At 40.0% G+C, this 18,458-nt stretch overlaps 1 long non-coding RNA gene across 1 annotated transcript; it reads right to left on the bottom strand.

Annotated features, from left to right (window-relative positions):
* Positions 1–13,880: 13,880 nt before the first annotated feature.
* Positions 13,881–18,452, bottom strand: LOC117283033. The gene is made up of 3 exons (XR_004514025.1): positions 17,506–18,452; positions 15,025–15,294; positions 13,881–14,099 (listed from the first exon to the last, which is right to left on the bottom strand). It is a non-coding gene; the product is annotated as an uncharacterized LOC117283033 (long non-coding RNA).
* Between the last annotated feature and the right edge of the window lie 6 nt (positions 18,453–18,458).

Here is an 18,458-nt window from a genome sequence, read left to right as displayed (position 1 = left end):
GAACCATTTTATCTGGTACTAAATGCTTATATGCTTAGCACAATGTTACCACTAAACTTAAAATAAAAAGGAATATAAAATCTATCAGTGCAATGACAACCACGCTGGCTTCCCACCACTGTGATCTGAGCAAGTGGGATTTGTGATGGACAAAATGGCGCTGGGGCAGGTTTCCTCCGAGTACTTCGGTTTCCCCTGCCAATGTTCATTCCATCAAATTCTCCACAAATAAGAATATCTAACTAATTCTAAATTGTAATCAGCAGTAAAAAAATTGTAACTATTGTAATTTTAATCTACTTATATATCAAATTGTTAATATTCAGAATTGACTTGTCATATATCATGTACAATGATCTATAGTGACGAAATAAATCAATCAATCAATCAATCAACCAAGTGCCAGAAGACAGGAGCAGAGCCACTTCTTGAAATGTTATGTAGAAAACATCAAATAAACCCAAAAAACATGGGCAATGTTCAACATAATAATGGTATACTGGCACTCTAAATGTATTTATTGGCATGTTATAAAATTAATTAAAAACAACTTTAATTGACACCTTTTGCAAGTACGAGATTTCATCAAAGAGTTCCTAGGTCTTGTCAATAATAAATACAGTGAAACCTCGATTCATCGTTTTCGCCTGGGGTCCTGAAAGAAAATTATGGTTGCGGGTCCTATATAAAATGAATGAAAACGGTCACATTTACCTATATGTATTAACTAAATAAAAAAACGTAAACCAGTGATAATATTTCCACTGTCAAGTCCAATTTGCGTTATTACTTTTTAAAAAAGTCATTAATTTTCATTTGTTTAGTACCACCTTTCCTTTTTAAGCTGAATAATAATGACGCTAACAATAATACGAAGCACGTCGAAGATCGAACACGTGATGGACTGTACTCAACAGGCGAAATCGCGAACTGAGTTGATTCACACTAACATACAGGAGAGTTTTCGTAGCTGGAATGCTCTCGGCATCCCCTTATCGCTCACGCTCATTGTTTTGAACGTAAGGTGCCCTCAAGGCCACATACCACATTTTGCCGGTACTGAAACTTGCTACACCACGTTTCAAAAACACCAACCGCGTTTACTACTACCAATGCTTACGAACATTTGTGTGGTGTTGCACTTTCTTAAAAACGATCAATGCGGGATTAACATTCATGGGGACCAAGAATTCCGACTGATAGATGCAGGAAAACGATAAATCGAAGAACGATCGATGCGGGTTTTATTTCCATAGTTTAAACAGGATTTGTTCCGGGACCACAGAAATTGAACGATGGATCTGGGAACGATAGATCGAGGTTTCACTGTATATTTCAAGAGTTACAGCACAACTACACTTCAACCCCTTCAAATAATATACCTGAGCAGCAATGCACCATTTCCATTGTCTTTTCATGTTTGGAAGCACTGTTCAAAAGGTGTCTCTTGAATCATGATCAGTTCATCTGTCATAATTATAATATGCCCAGTGCTGTTTCAAGTTTTTTTTTTTGTTCAGGGGTCATTTTTATTTTGGGGAACAGAAAGATGTCCTGAGGGGACAAGTCATGTAAGTAGGGAGGATGGAGAAAAACAGAAATTGAATGTAAGATTTGAGGCTTTCACGGCGGTGACTATGAAGAAAGCAGTCTTCTGGGATTTGGCACCGTGTATATGTGGTGTTAACCGACGTTTCGGAGGANAGACAATGCTGTGTGAGCTGGTGCACTGTCATGTTGGAGATACTATCTTACTGCAGTCCACAATTCTGGCAGCTTTCTTCATGCCGCATAGCTTACATGCCTCACACTTCCAGATAATAAGCACAATTAATCATCTTACCTGCTGGAATGAACTAGTGGTGAACAATGCTTAGATAATAGAAAGAATTATGAACACTGTTTCCACTGGTCATGCTTTTGAGGGCACAGATAATCATCACACTACCAAAGTGATGATTATTGTTTTGTGGCTTCTGGCAATCAGTCAGTACCGTGACCTTCTCAAGGCTCCATTTCAGCTACAGGGCCTCTGCCAAACAAGTCAACATGTACATAATAGCCACTATATTAGTGCTGGGAGGAAATTCTAGTACTCTTCAAAGCTTCTCTGGAGACGTTTGAAAATTGCAACCACAGAGAGACTCTCAACTTGGGGGGTTGTGTATCACATGTACTATAAGCTGGGGATTCACAGGCTACTTTAAGCAGGGTAGCTTGATTCTGCAAGTATAAGTTTTATTTTAATACTACAGTAAATATTCAATAGGAATGTCTCATATCTCACAGTTTCTGTTAGGAAAAGATATTCCTGATTGGACTGGAATTACTTCAAGTTATCTTCTAGTCTCTGATGTAAATAGTTTCAGATCCTTGATCTCTATAGACTGTTGGTGTCCATAGTTTGACAGTAGCTCCACCAGGGAACCCAACAAACTGTATTTTCTTTCCTATCCTGCTCATGTCAAGATGGAAGCACAACAAACCTCTGAAATGTAGTGTTTCTAATAAATTTGGGCAATGAATTATGTCTAAAATAAAAGTTTTAAATAATCTCTCTCAATCATTTAATACCTTTAAACTTAGTATAAGACACAGAACTTACTGGCTAAAACTACTGGTGCTATACCTTATTGTTCTGAAAGAAATCAGTACTCTGAAGGAAATATAGAGGAACAGTCATTTTGTGTGTGGCAGTTTAAGGTTTTGTTTATTTCTAATGATCTGAAGTCCACAGTCTGAGTAGTACATATTTTCTGCCAATGAAGGTCTTCCTCAATTCAGAGTTCAAATCCACGCACCCTCAGCATAACCTCACACTGGGATTTACCTGCAGCAAGAAATTTAATATCAGAAGAACTGATCAGCAATAATGTTCTAAAGGTACTGATTTTTACAAGCTGAATAACCAATTTTCCATTCTGTTAGAATTTGGACAAAATCTTGGAGTGGCAGCTCATTACATTTCAATAACTTTTACTATTTCAAAAGCACAATGTTATTTCTATTTTCATTTGATAGGTTGCGTTTTATACACTGATCCATCATTTCAGGATCATATACTCTTGCTTCTAGAGCTTTAGTAAACTCACTGTGTGCTGCACATATGTCATGATGGGCATCCATGAACTTACTGTTCAGGTTATGAGTATCATAACCACACCACATATGCTAAATGCACACTGCTGCACTCTCTGCTGTAGGACACGGTGAAATATATGAGTTATATTATGGACATGACTTTAAGCAAACAGGAACACAAACAGTAACACACTTTAAACTTGATATACAGCCTTCCATGAACTCAAAATTGCAGGTTCCAACTAACACTTGTTCTTGGGCCGGGTCAATGGTTGGCATATAATTTCAGTACCTAAGGGCTCTAGGTTTCTTCCAGACTGCTGCCAATATCTGTTTTCATTAAGCACAGTCCTTGATAAGCTAAGAGTCACTAAGCTACTCAAGAGATTAGCCACATTTTATGGAACCCAAAGGTTCATTGCTGTTTTCACAGGAGTCTGCTACTGGCACCTGTCCTCAGCCAAATCAATCCAGTCCGTGCCTTCCCACTCTATTTCTTTAAGATTCACTTTAATATTATTCTTCTATCCATGTCTCAGGCATCCAAGTGGTTTACTTCACCTTGGGTCTTCTGGCAAAAAATTTATATGTAGTTCTCATCTCTCCCATCTGTGCCACATGCTCTGTCCTTCTCAAGTGTAGAAACTTTCAAATTGGTCTTGATTAACTGACAGAGGGGACGAACAGCTTCATATGGGTCCCAGACAAAGGTAGATGTTCGATATCCATCGCATATACTGTGTTCTATCACTGCCAACAGGCAGGGGAAAGTCATGTAAAAATATCTGCACTGAATTCAGATGGTCTTGAATACAAGAATTCTGACATCATAAATTTAATTAACAGATCATCTAGATGGAATTACATTGTCACTACGAGTACAACTTAATATCATTGTTCTCAGAAACATACCAGAACTCTTGTTTCCAGCACTATTTGAGGTGTCTTTCTTCCTCTGCCAATACTCTTGCGCTCGATGCCTGATGGTTTCAAGTTTGGAGGCAGACATTTCACTATCTTCATCCTCACTCCTATTGACCTGTGCCACTCCTTGTCTGCAATGCTGCACACTGTTCTGTCCGGTTCTGTCTGCCCCCCCTCACTGACGGAATAAAAATTAGACTTGAATCAAGGCTCTGTGGCAACTTTGGATACCCTCGTGAAACAGGTCACCCATTCTGTGTATGGTTCAAAGAAGCTGACTTGGGACATACACCACGAGCAGCCATTCCAGCACTAACAGCCAGTCAATATTTGAAGCCTTTACTCATGGCTGTTTTGTCAGATATCCATTCAGTTTCTCCCATCTGAGAATAGATTACAAAAAAGTTTGTTCCCTTTTTTTTAGGCTGCTTCTCTTCGGATGTTATATTCTTAGCACACTTATCTGGTTCTCTGCTAATTATTCTTGGCCTGCGATATTCATGCGGCAAAATGATAAATGTAATTTCTAAGAGCTGATCATCGTCCGTGATAATATAAGAAAGAATTCCGATGTTTCAACGGGAAGATAAGTCCTAATCAAAGTCTCTAAATTACAAATGTACACGTAATACGACAAATTATTCTCACTCTTCCTCTTCTGGGGTGGTTGTCGAGTTCACAACATCACTCACCATTCATAGTATAAGCAAGTTTCATTTGGTTTTTTTTAGAGTTGGAATGATTATAGAACATAATTAGGCTGTTGAATGGGTAGACCAAGTCTCCCCTCAAGGCTTTCATGTGCCTCGTTGTAACTAGGCAGGAAGAATGATTACTGGTCCACACAGCACCATTGCACAAACATTAATTTAACATTATTTAAAGATCATCACTACGCACATTATTGCAGTGTCGTGCTGTGACGTGCATGAAAACCAAACTGACTTGCGTTGAGCAGGCCTCTTTCTTCAATATGTTTACGGAGGAATTTCAAAATTACTTTTTCGAATAGTTTTCCTGTCATGGACAGGAGGCTGATCAGACGTAAATTTTGAGGGAATTTTGGGTCTTTACCGGGTTTGGGTAAAGTTATTACTTTTGCTTCCTTCCAAGTTGTTGGAAAATGAGAAAGCCGAAAACAGTGATTGAATAAATGGGTTAGATGAACCAATGGTCGCCTTGGGAGGTGCCTGAGGCATTCATTGTGGATGCCGTCAATTCCACAGGCCTTTTTTAACTTCAGGGATTGTATTAATTTCTGAATGTCACATGGTCTGATCCTTAGAAGGGGGTTTTTATCCACGGCTTCCAGCAGAGCTTGAACTCTAGCCTCCACCTGCTCTTCATGGTTTTCGTCGCACAGGTCATGTGGAGTGAACTGAGTTTCCAAACAGTCGGCAATTTTGTTGGCTTTTTCAGAAGGATGAAATTTTAGGCCAGAAGAACATGAATAGCAGTTGGTGCTCTTGGTCCGTCTCTCTTAAGGAGAGTTTTCTCAATGGGCCATATAACCTGAGGTGTGACTTCAGCGTTACCTATTTTTGTTTCCCACAGTTCAAGTGCCTTTTTCGGGTCATTCGCCTGATTGATTTGCTGGCCCAACTGACTGTCGTTTTACACGCTGGATCCCTGGTTTCTTGCCACAGTTTTCGTAGCCTCTGTTTATATTTTATCAAACGATCTAGACAAGGAAGATCGTTGTTTATGTCCGAAAGTGTAACTTTACTTGTCGACAACATATATGCCGAAGCAATAGAGGCTGCAAAGTCGCGTGCCGCTTTATCGGCTTCTACCCCCGACTTAATTTCTAGTTTAGGTGATATTAATTCAGAAGCGAGGCTTTGAAACCGCTCCCAATCTGTAAATTTTTCAATGGGTTCCGAAATGTTCCTAAATTTAACGTGATCCAGTATGTGAAATACTATTGGTAGGTGATCTGAATCCATAATATCAGAGACCATGACCTCTGACACTCTGAAATCTTTGTGAACCACAATGTCTAACACGTCACCATTTCCCGCAGGGGAATAATGAGTGGGGCACCGTGGTGCTGAGATTTTGAAATCACCCATATCAAATAAATCCATAAGTTTCAAACCTGAGGGATTTGAAACTCTGCTATTCCAAAATGGGTTCTTAGCATTCAAATCACCTGCCAGAATAGACTTTCACCTGAAGCTTAAGAGCTCAGTGATGTCAGCATCACTCCAGGCTTTGAGCACTTCGCTATTACCAATAGGTATGCAGACCCCTGTCGCTTCTACTGAAACAAGGGCTGGTAAGTCTACATGGTTATGGGGAATTCCTTTTCTTACTGCAATGGCAGTTCCGCCCTTTCTGCCCAAGTGGCGGTCGATTCTATAAAAGTGGTAATTTGGAATAAAGAACCTCTCATGAGGTTTCAGATGTGTCTCTGAAAACAGGGCCACATCTACGTGTAGGTCTTGCAGCTGTTTACTGAGCTCATAGCGCTGCCTCCCAATGCCGTTCGCATTAAATGCTATGACTTTGAGGGGCCTATTAACTCTAGTGGCCATTCTGTTTCATAAGGTTTAGAACAATTTTGGTAATGGCCATTATTTTGTCCTCTTCGGACACTGCACCACTGACCTCTGTCATGATCTGCTGTACTACAGCCACTACTCTCAACATATTGTCGAGAGACTGACCGTTTACATTAGTAGCCTGAACTGACTGACCTGTTTCTTTCTGCAGTGCAGGGGCTGGTACAATCGGCTTCTCTGTTGTGGCTGGAGCCACCGGAACATGTCTTTCCTGAGGGCGCTGATGCTGCTCTGCTGTACTGCCTCGAAGTGCCGCCGCGAAGGAGACACCTGGAGTGACGGTGGCTGAAGAGAACACCCTCCCCGTAGTTTTGGACGTTCTCTGAACCTTCCTTCCCTTTTGCTCTTCTTTGGCATGTTTGCAACCCTGATAATTGGCGGGATGTGGCTTCTCTCCCTCCGCCAATTGGCAGTTGCAGCATACTGGGGTGGAGGCAGAGTTCTCCTTTTCTGGGCACTCCTTGCGTAAGGGGCCACCTCCACACCACAAATGACTTGGGGGCTGCTTGCAGTTTGCCCAAACGTGGCCGAACTGCTGGCAGTTGTAGCATTGTGAGAGCCAGCTTTGTGCCTTGTACGCCTCTACCTTGATGGCAATGTGGCAGAGGTTGGTTAACCGGAAGAGCTCTTGGGACTTTTCGGCTCTTGGGAGGGTCACTAGGAACAGGGGAAGATTGATGGACCTTGATCCTTCTGGAGGAGTCCGACGACTGGTCATTTGTTTGATGCTAATGACGTCAAACCCGACTCACCAGACCGTCAGAGATATCTTCCGCTGGAGTATTTTGGGGAAGGTGACAGATGACAGCTTTGATGGGTTTTTCGGATTTTGGAAAGTATGAAAACTAAGCCAAATTGCTGTCTTCAAGAAATTTCTTTATGGCTGAAAAGTCCGCCATTTCTTTTGTGACAATTCTGGTCCCACTTTCTGTGTTGCAGAACTCAAAACTGCCATTAACAATGTCTTTGATATTCCTCTGCAACTGTATCAGGTTAGTTGCAGAGGTTAGGACAATGGGGGGAGGCCTACCTGACCTGCTGCAAGATGGTTGCTCTTCTTTGTCAGAAGTCTCCTCTGCGTTTTAGTCTGCTCCTCGGAGGGGTTTCGTTCACGTCTTCTTTTTTCTCGAAATTCCTCAGCTGATTCTTCTTTCTGCTCCAGCAGGAGTGACTCTCGCAACTCCCTGTGGATCGAAGCGTACAGGCGCAGCATGGCTGTAAAGAGAACCTTACTGTCGAGATGCTTACATAGCACTGTTCTTTCAGCCTCGGATTTTGTTATGATATTGCTCCATACTCCGCCGTTTCCATTTATGGAGGGAGATGTCTGGATAAGCTGCCCTATTGTTTGCAAGCCTTTGCCCATCAGTTCGATTTCCTCCTGGCAGTCAGGGTTATTATTTTTTAAATTTTCGTGGTTCCTCTCAAAGGAAGCCATGATTGATGTCCATCGCGTTTCGCACAAGGTCGGTTCCGTCATTTCGCATGCTCGATAGGCTCGATAGTTCGTTGCAGACGGCACGGCCCCACCTCCGATGTACTAGACATACCACTCACTGTGCAGTTCTTGGGCACTATTCTAACGATTCTAACTATTACAGATATGTTTTAGTGTGTGTTGTGGCGCATAATCTATAGTTCCTGTATCTGTGACGTTGTTGTGGGCATGTTCTGATGTTGTATTATGAGGTCGAACATGTTACGTTGGCTATTACTTTCTTTGGTGTGTTTTCGTTCTTCTATTAATTCATTGAATTTATTAGAGTGATATATGTGGAAGTCCTCTTTTATATTCATAATGTTTCCTTTTTTGGCCTTTTCAATCATTTCCATGATTACTGTCATTGGCCCGTACTAATGGTGTTTATTTAGTATGTGTTGGGCGAATGCTGATTCGTCCTTGTTTAGTCGTATATTTCTTATGTGTTCTTTGTATCTTGTTTTGAGTTTCTGCCAGTTTGGCCTATATATATTTTTTGGCAACTTTGGCATGTTATTTTGTATATTCCACTTCGTTCGTATGGGTTTACTTCAAGTTTTTTATTTGTTAGTTTACCTATTTTGTGGGTTGTTTTGAATGCTATCTTTATATTAGTGTTTTTGAATAGTTTTGTGATATTTCGTATGTAATTTCCTGTATATATGACTCTAATAAATCCAATAAATTAATAAAAGTCCATGATATGTAAGCAATGTCCGTCTTTTAGTGCACTCAATTTTACTTGTTACTTCACAACATGTTTCGACACTACAGTGCCATCATCAGGTGCTCTATTTACGTCAATCTATTTCATTGCTTGCCATTACGTCATTGTAAAATTTAAAAAGTATTTAAAAATGTTCGTCAATTATAATAAATATATAATGTTGTAATCACAACACCCGCAACCAAACAGGGAACATGCAACACGAGACACGATATACCGTGAGAATAAGAGGAACGACTCCCATAGTGGTGAAAATATGCATGGTGTTAGAATTGGGACAGATAAGATAAATAATCTTAACAAGTTTTTAGTATATATATATTTATTATAATTGACGAACATTTTTAAATACTTTTTAAATTTTACAATGACGTAATGGCAAGCAATGAAATAGATTGACGTAAATAGAGCACCTGATGATGGCACTGTAGTGTCGAAACATGTTGTGAAGTAACAAGTAAAATTNCCAAACTTCGGGAGGGTGTTCCTTATGTTAAAGTATGCCGATATAACCCAAAACACCTATGTCCAAAGTTGAACGGTTACGGAGATAATGGCCAGAGAAGTGTCAAACTTTGACCGGCGTTGCACACTTGTTGATTACAAAATACATATTAAAACTGGCAGGAATATGTGGATTCTGTAATGTTAATAATGTACGTAACATCAAACTAACTTGTGAGTGACATGAAGCCATAAAATTGAAGTACAAAATACTCGCTCGCCATGTCATAATTATCCTTAGGGTTTCCAAGCACTATACATGACACATGAATGGCAAGCGCTGACGTAACGTGCTGACTGCGCGTTCTGATAAAGCCAACTACATACGTACGGCTAGGGTGAATCACGGCACTCAAGGACAAACATAGATAAGGCCTCTCAGCTGAGAGGTACAGTGCGTGGACCTGCCAGAAGACCACAATTTTCTTGGGCCATTATCTCCGTAACCGTTCAACTTTGGACATAGGTGTTTTGGGTTATATCGCCATACTTTAACATAAGGAACACCCTCCCGAAGTTTGGTCCATTCCTCCTGGGACATCCTGTATGTATGAATTACTTCATTTCTTAAATTTTGGACATGATTTGATGGTGCATATAAATGCATATTTTGCATGTTTTATGAATAAGCAACATATTTTCGAAGATCTCTATTTATACTGCATATTTCCCTTTTAAAATGTTTATCATATATCTTTTTTAATTTTATGTTTTTAATTATGGTCGTGTGTATACAATTTTTCTTTTCCGCGTTAGAATATGTTGCATATTTGACTCAACATTTCGTCATGATACATGTTTCTGATGCAATAACCAGGACGGGACTTCCTCGATCCCTGTACTCGTAACTTTCCTCATCGGTGTATCATCAAAGTGGCCGCGAAAAGATTAGTTGGAAGCATTCACATGTAGCCGCTATCAATGTTATACGATTCAACCTCGATCCCTGTACTCATAACTTGCCTCATCCGCGTACCATCAGAGCGGCCACGAAGAGATTAGTCGGAAGCGTCCACATGTAGCCGCTATCAACGTAATACTATTCAACTGATATGGGACTTTGCTTATTTATTTCCGAAGTCTCTATGAGGTTCGTTGCGCTTCTTCATTTGAAGCTGGGGCCATTCACATTAGTGGTGACTAGTCTGTACTTAAGTTTGGCGTTCTGTAGTCATGCCGAAAGTGAAAGTAAGTCAGAAAACTAAATTACAGATGTATCAGCGGGAGTTCGAAGGGGAGATGATAAGTACGGATATCCAAATTGTTTATTGCCGAGCATGTGAGAAAGCAGTTGGTTGTGAAAAACGCTTTCAAGTGCTTCAGCATTTGAACACTAATATACACAAAGAGAATATTAAAATTAAATCCACGAAAAGTGCTCCTGTTCAAAAATTGCTTAGTGAATATTCTAATAATAGTTTTTCACAGTTTTCCTTTGATTTATGCGAAGTCTTTTTTAGCAGCAGATATTCCACTGTGGAAACTAACTAATCCTACTCTGAGAAACTTCATAGAGAAGTATACACAGTGCAAATTGCCGGATGAATCTACTGTATGCAAAAATTACATGAAGCAGTGTTACGATCTTACAGTTGATAGCATTAGAGATAAGATTCAAGATAATTTTGTGTGGGTATCAATCAACGAAACACAAGATTGTGAGGGACGGTTTATTGCAAATTGTATAGTTGGATCCCCTAATAAGAATAAACAATCTACTCCATATCTTCTTGCGGTAGAGCAATTTAAAACCACAAATAACTCCGCAGTTTCCGGATTTTTTGTCAATTCCATGAATTTGCTATGGGCGAATGGCATTCAGTATGAGCGCGTATTGCTCTTTGTAACTGATGCCGCAAGTTATATGATGAAAGCCGGTACTGCTCTTAAAGTTATATTTTCCAAACATGACACATTTAACTTGCCTTGCCCATGGGTTGCACTGTGTTGCAGAAACAATTTGTGCAAATTTTCTGCTTGTTGACAAGTTGGTGTCTTCTGAGAAGAAGGTATTTGTTAATTCTGTAATTCAGTTAATAAGTCATCATTGTAGCATCTCCAGTGAATTATAAAGTGTTACCAACGAGAAGTTTAACTATTGTTCTTCATTTCATATAACTACAACGAATGATATAGGAGCTGTGATTGGGGGTCAGAGTTCAAGTCCCAGTAGGGTGGAGAATTTTCTTCGCATTGACCAGACTGGCTTTGGAGCCTACCCAGCCTTCAGAATGAAGTAATCATTAAATGGGGGTTTCCCTGTATTTATAATTTTGGATCACATGGCAGTGTGGAATGAAGAAGTGTTCTCCAAAACAGTGGCTAACCAGTCCCACCATAGGGTGATGAAATTATAGATAGAATGAAGACAGGTTAACAACAGCCATGAAAGGCAGTGGGCTTGTTGCCTGATATATGTTGGAAATGAGAGCAGAGAACAAAATTGTATTTAAAATTTCTTGCTCATAATGCAGTGTTGAAAAGTACTAGTTTTGTTATTTTCTAGAAATTAATTTATGGAATAAATATTGATGTTAGCTGTGCAAAACAGCCAATATTAAATTTTGGTATTGTAAATTTCACAGTTTATTTGACGACAAGAATTAATGACTGACTGACTGACTGGCCATCAGTCTCAATGTTACTCTGACTTTGACTTGACATATCGCTGAATTTGACTTTGGCTTTGACTGTATGTCTGAATGGAGACCTGGTGTGAGCACTGGAATATCAAAATTAATGAAGATAAGACTTGGGGGATCTACTTCTCTCGCAGTCATCATCCGCCTGTGCCTCATCTTCCGTTGAACTGAAGATATATTCCATTTGTAAACTGTGTAAAATATATCTAATAAGTCAGAGTCACATTGCGACTAACGGTAGGTCAGTCACTGAGTCAGTAAGTCTTGGTTCCGAGCATAATCTGGAGCTCATGACCAGATATTTATTACTGTTTGACAGTTACAGTCTTGTTTCTGTGGGACGCCCTCTCTGATGAGGGAACGAGTCTGTCTTTTGTATATGCTGCTGGCCTCGTCAGCGCAGTCTATTTTTTGGGGGGTGGGGGGTCCAAGTCCCTTGGTACTTGTGACCACATTTTAGTGTCTCGGATTTGAAACTTCCCTTTTCGTCGCCTCCCACGACTCGCAGGAAAATGGTGGAGGTAGTCTACCCCACCTCCACATGGGTCAAATTCACATTGCGACTGACAGACACTCAGTCAGTCAGTAAGCCTTGGTGCCAAGCCCCATGAGCAGGTATTTCTTTTACTGTTTCACAGTTACGGTCTTGATTTTGTGAGGCTCCTTCTGTGATGAGAGGATGAGTCTTTCTTTTGCGTATGTTGCTGGCCCTTGCCAGCGCAGTCTTTCTCGGATCCTAGTCCCTTTGGACTCAGGACCTTATTTTACTGTCAGATTTGAGACTTCCCTTTTCATCTCCTCATACGACTCGCAGGTTTACAGTGGAGGATTCGTCCCCTCCTCCACACAGATATGTAGTTATAGATAAAATAAATAGTCAGAGTCAGAGTTACTTTATGAATGGCAGTTTACCAGCAATCAGTTCTGCTTGGCATCAGGCCCCTTAAGGTCGACCACAAGAGATTTTTTTTTTCCCCAACTGAACTCTTGCGGTAATAGTCCTTATGGAACATCCTCTCTGACGAGAAGATGTGTCTGTCTCTTATGAATACATTCGACATTTTGTAACGTTTGCTTGAATGTGGGCTGTTCTGCATCACCCCCCTGTGGAGGGGGTTGCTCAGCTGTTGAAGCGAGCAGGGAAATGTATGTTGAATTTGGAGGTCTTGCACACACTAAATGCTTTGCCGTATACATTGGGGCTATTGACCAACTAACTCCACGAAACGTTTTTAAGACACTGAGTCACTCAGCCATTCACCAAGGTTCATTATCATGTTCACATGAGCCCACAAGCAGAGATGGTAAAGGTAATGATGTCAGAGGGCTTGCTTAATTCAGCACCACACCGTGAAGATATATGGGGGAGTGGAGTTATAGTGCCACCACCTTACCTGTGGCTTTTAGATGCAGGTAAGTGGTTAGCTTAATGCTCTTGCCACTTTACCCCTGATAACTCACTGTATAGCAAGCTGGGTCTGCCACAGAGTCAGTCTGGATGTTACAGAGATAAGAAAAATCTTACCAATGCCAAGAATCAGATCCAGACTACTTGGTTATTGAGCATGTACCGTAGCCACTGAGCTATCCCGGCTCCTAAACCCAGAGCTGTATCAATGGAAATCTTCTGTCACCACACATATCAAAGTGAAACGTGAAGAATTTTTATTTTTTTAATCTCCAAGGTATTCTTCTGAATCTGTTGTTGGAAACAAGATTATGGTATCAAAGATGTAATGGTATATGTGCTGACCAGCCTGTCGAACTTTGCAACGTCAAAATACTTCTATTTTTGATCCATCCTCTTGTAGCTTCGACACTGTAATGATGTCCATATTCTTCTCTGCTGTGCATTCTTTATGAACATTGACCTTAATAGGGTCATGATAATCTCAAAATCATAAAATTCCAGTCATCCTACCTCATTCAAGGTTCTGTCAACTTTGAGATAGAATAAGTCACAACAAATTAAAATCAAATACATAAAATGTTTTTATTTTCTAGTTGGGAAGTGAATACAAATGCTAGTGGGTCCTAAGCTGCTATCAGAAGTTCACAACACAGGCATTGACTTCTGCAGTTACTATCTCTGGAGACAGGGACTAGCCCTATCAGTTGGGCCCAGCTGAGTAGGTTTAACTTGAACACAGAGACAGATCCCAGTCTCCGAAACGTGTCTGAAAAATAAAGAGGATGGTGTTTTTAGATAAAGGCTGGATGGTGGATAGTGTTCAGAAACATAATACTCTTATTTGTACTAATGTACCACCGTCACAAACTTTTCAATCTTACACTGAACGTAAGTTGAATTCTGGCAAACGACCTTAATGAAGCAGCCTCATCTGACAAGGAAAGTGAACTTGACGCAGTTGCTGCAGCAGCGAATATAATATGAATAGACACCAGACTAGCATCACTGGAATTCTGGTGGTGTCTTTTTTTTTTTTGCAGAGGTCACCGTGGATTAAACATATGAGAGGCACCTCATATGAATGAAGATTGTACACCAGTTTTCATCTTTCTTTTGTTTATGCCTTCCTGCCCCCAACTGTCCAGTATTTTTGACTATAATGCAATTGAGACATGATGGACACATTTTAAATTTGGGGCTAGATGAAGGCAAGTGGTCAGCTTCAAGCCCCTGGTGGTTTAGCCCCAGGGATACGGTCTCCAGGACGAATTGTATATGAGGCTAGGGTGGGCCTCAGAGTGGGGACGCACCCTCCTGCACAGTGGCTGAAACGGCTGGAAGCTTTAAGCTTACCACTCGTGTCCACCTACTGCCAAGGTTATGAATAGTGGAGCTATACATCCAATTCCCCTTATATCTATGCCATGAATATGTATGGGGGAGTGGGCGTATAGATCTATATATTTTGAATGTTGGTTGTAGTAGCAGGTGAGTGGTCAGCTTCACAGCCTGGTGGCTTTAACCTCAGGAAAACAGCCCCTCACTACCACAGGATTGGATGCTGGGTGGATCCCAAAACTGGTCTTGGTGTTTTGGGAGGAGAAAAATCTTACCCCTACTGGGACTCAAACTCCAGTCCCTCAGCTGTCCAACCCATAGCCAGTTGCTATACGAACTGCGCTAGTGCTTACCTTTTATTCTGAGATTTCTCCATTCTTGTGACATTCAGACAAGGACAAGCACTGTAACTGACATTGGTAAATTTGACCTCTTCCATAAGCTGGATGATACTATGCTAAATTTTATAGTCCACATACACATATAGCTCTGGAGTCAATTAGACTGTGTTGTATGCTTGATCGGCTGAAGATCGGTTTTCACTCAACCTGACACTTTTATGTTACCTTGTAGAAAACTTGCTAAATTGCGCTGTCTACTCCATTTATGAGTTGATAGTTTCTCTAAAAAAAAGTATGGTAACATAATTGTTACTGTACTCATACAGAACACATCTAATGCAGTATCAAATAACTTTCAGCCTTCAGTGTTGTGGGATATGGTGGAACCTGTCAATGGCAGCTACTTGTGGGTCCACTCAGACCTCACTAACTTAAGCAAGTGATCAACTTGCAGAAAAGATTGTGTCCTAAACCCTTTAAATGGAGTAATTTATCAAATCAGTTAATGTGAATTGGAAACAAGGATTTTACCCGTGAATTTTAATGATCAATGAAAGTGAGAGATAAGGCAGAGTTATGATGACCTATGAATTTAAGAAGGGAAAGCACCACTTCTTGAATTGTTAACTAGCAATGGCACAGTAATAGCAGAAGGATGTTTTGCTGTATAAAAGATTTTTGGTACAAAAAAATGTTATCTTTCTGTGTGGCCACAGTGAAAAATTAATATACGCACAGGACCACAGCATGTGCTTGGCTATGTGCTATGTTTGAGAACAGGGTGTTGAGAATGATATTTGGACCGAAGAGGGATGAAGTGACAGGAGGATGGAGAAAGCTGCATAATGAGGAGCGTCATACCTTGTACTCTTCTCCAAGCATAATTAGAAGTATCTGGTCAAGGAGGATGAGGTAGGCAGGGTAACACGAATGTAGGAGGAGAGGAATGCATATAGGATATTGGTGGGAAAGCCAAAAGGAAAGGGACCAGTGGGAAGACCAAGGTGTAAGTGGGTGGACAATATTAAAATGGATCTTAGAGTTATAGGAAGGGATGGTGTTGATTGTATTGATCTGGCTGAGGACAGGGACCAGTAGAGGTCTCTTGTGAACACGGTAATGAGCCTTCGAATTCCATAAAATGCTGGTAAATTCTTGAGTAGCTGGAGATTTGGTGGCTCCTCAAGACGGTCTCTTCTCCATAAGTAAGTAAGTACAGGATAAAAAGAATACCCAAAGTCAGTTATAGAGGTCATAAGGCTAGAAGAAAAAAGATTTCTGCAAGGCATCTGTTACTTCATAATCATCATCCCTATGTTTATATAAAATAGATACGTAAGTAAAGTAAAAGAGGTAATTGTACTGATTATTAACAGCATACTCTCAGATTTAAAATTAGATCTAATATTAAGAATCGCGCGGATACCGCTATTATAGAATAAGATATTTATAAGAATGTGCTGCAGAAGACCGGATGGGCATTGCCTAGGCCTTTTTTGTATTTACAATATTATTTCTACAATAAAGAAAATAACATTGGGGTGTCAATCAGGGCAGGTTAAAGAGCTTTAAGGAACTTGAAGAGATAGGAAGCAGAAATGTGTTTCGTCAGACTGGTGTGGAGGAATATTTGTAGCCCTTACGTTGTACTGTTCTAAAAATATGATGCAGATTAAGATTGTTTTAAGGCAGCAGTATAATAGTTAGACTCACTGTCGACTGAGCCCGGAGACCGACCTAGAATTACCTCACGAGAAGATTGCGGCACAGTCGTATCTTGAAAGTATTCCGTGCGAAAAATATCGTGTTGCACATCATACATTATTGAGTGTTGTTCGGTGTAAACTCATGGAAAGTGATAGAAGTTGTGGTGTAGTTTCAGATAACTTATTACGAATTTTACTGAGTAGTGGTAATATTACAAAATCCAGCACGCTGTTTGCATTAACAGCAGTATTTAATATTGCAACGCAAAATTCAAATAATTTTAATTACTCCATTTACTACCATTAGCAAGTTATTAACCTCAAATTCTGTTACGACACGGAGACAGGAATTAAATACATATTAACAAGAAGTATTAGTAGTCATTATATGTCATTATTTATATTCTGTTTATTACAAAGTGGAACCGTTGTGTTGCATTGTGTCAGTAATTAATGTTTATGTTAATATTTGCTTTTGAAACACGATTTAATTTTTATGTAGCTTAATAATGGATGGAAGTTCGTTAATCCGGAAACCAGCCCCAGGAGTTGTGTATGATCTGGTTCATATGTTAGAGATTCGAGATGCATGGAAGCAGCTGATGGCTCTTGTTCCGCGTGAAGGATGTGACTCTGATGTTTGTTATGTGCCAAAGTATAAAGTGGAACATATGAAGTAAGTATCCATATTATAGTATCCATACAATAATAAAAGTTGTTCTGTAACTTTATAATGTAAAAACTGTACAGTGTAGAAATTTCCCTATATTCCCACCCCTCAATTCACCTGCAATTCTGTTCATAGAAGTGGTGCTAGAGATAGTAGTGTGCTAACCTCCATCAGTAACAAGTGCTTTGGACTGGCTGACATAGGCCAAAGGAAGCTGGAGGAGTGTAGGTAGAACGGAAGATTCAAGCGCCATTGTCCCTACAATTAGGGTCATTAGACATCCTCTTTTTGACAAGTCTTCTTTCAAGGGTGGTTTTTGATGTCTGATCATTAAATTGATAAAATGCCTTGTTTTTTTTTCTTTTTCAAAATTTCTTACATATTTAAACTCTTCAATAATATCTTCTGCATGAATGGGTGAGAAGAGGGATGCATATAGGATAGTGGTAGGAAAACCAGAAAGAAAGAGACCACGAGGAAGACCAAGATGTAGGTGGGTGGATAATATTAAAATTGATCTTAGATCGGATGGTACTGTATGGTTTTGATTCATCTGGCTCAGAATAGGTACTAGTGGAAGGTTCTTGTGAACATGGTAATAAACCTGCAGGTTGCCAAAAAATGCTGAGATGTTCTTGAATAGCTGCACAATTAGTGACTTCTCAAGATAGTCTCAGCTCCATGAGTGAGTGAGTGAATATTATGTTCTCATTTCAGAAACAACTGTAAGTTTACGAACATTCACTTTTGGAGTGCAAGTGAGTGATGTAACGATTGAAGTCAGATATTTGTTTTTGGAAATCGTAATCATTGTAAATGGTGCATCTGAAATACTCTTGTGTGACCATTGGCCTCGACCTGCAGCAATTTTAGGACTGAAAGTGTTTTGTTATAATTATCCAAACTAATGTATTCTTACATTCACAGATGTTTTACTAGCATTTAGTAACAACGTGCTTAGCAGTACTTGTAGTTACACTTCCTAGCAAGAGGAAATAAAACATCTAATTGCCATGTTTATGCCTGTGTATTGCAAGTTTTGTTTCATAAATTTGGCTTTGTGTTTTCGT

This window comes from Cryptotermes secundus, unplaced genomic scaffold (assembly GCF_002891405.2).
Source record: "Cryptotermes secundus unplaced genomic scaffold, Csec_1.0 scaffold3628, whole genome shotgun sequence".
NCBI classification, from domain to species: Eukaryota; Metazoa; Arthropoda; class Insecta; order Blattodea; family Kalotermitidae; genus Cryptotermes; species Cryptotermes secundus.
This window is presented reverse-complemented; position numbering and strand designations above follow the sequence as displayed.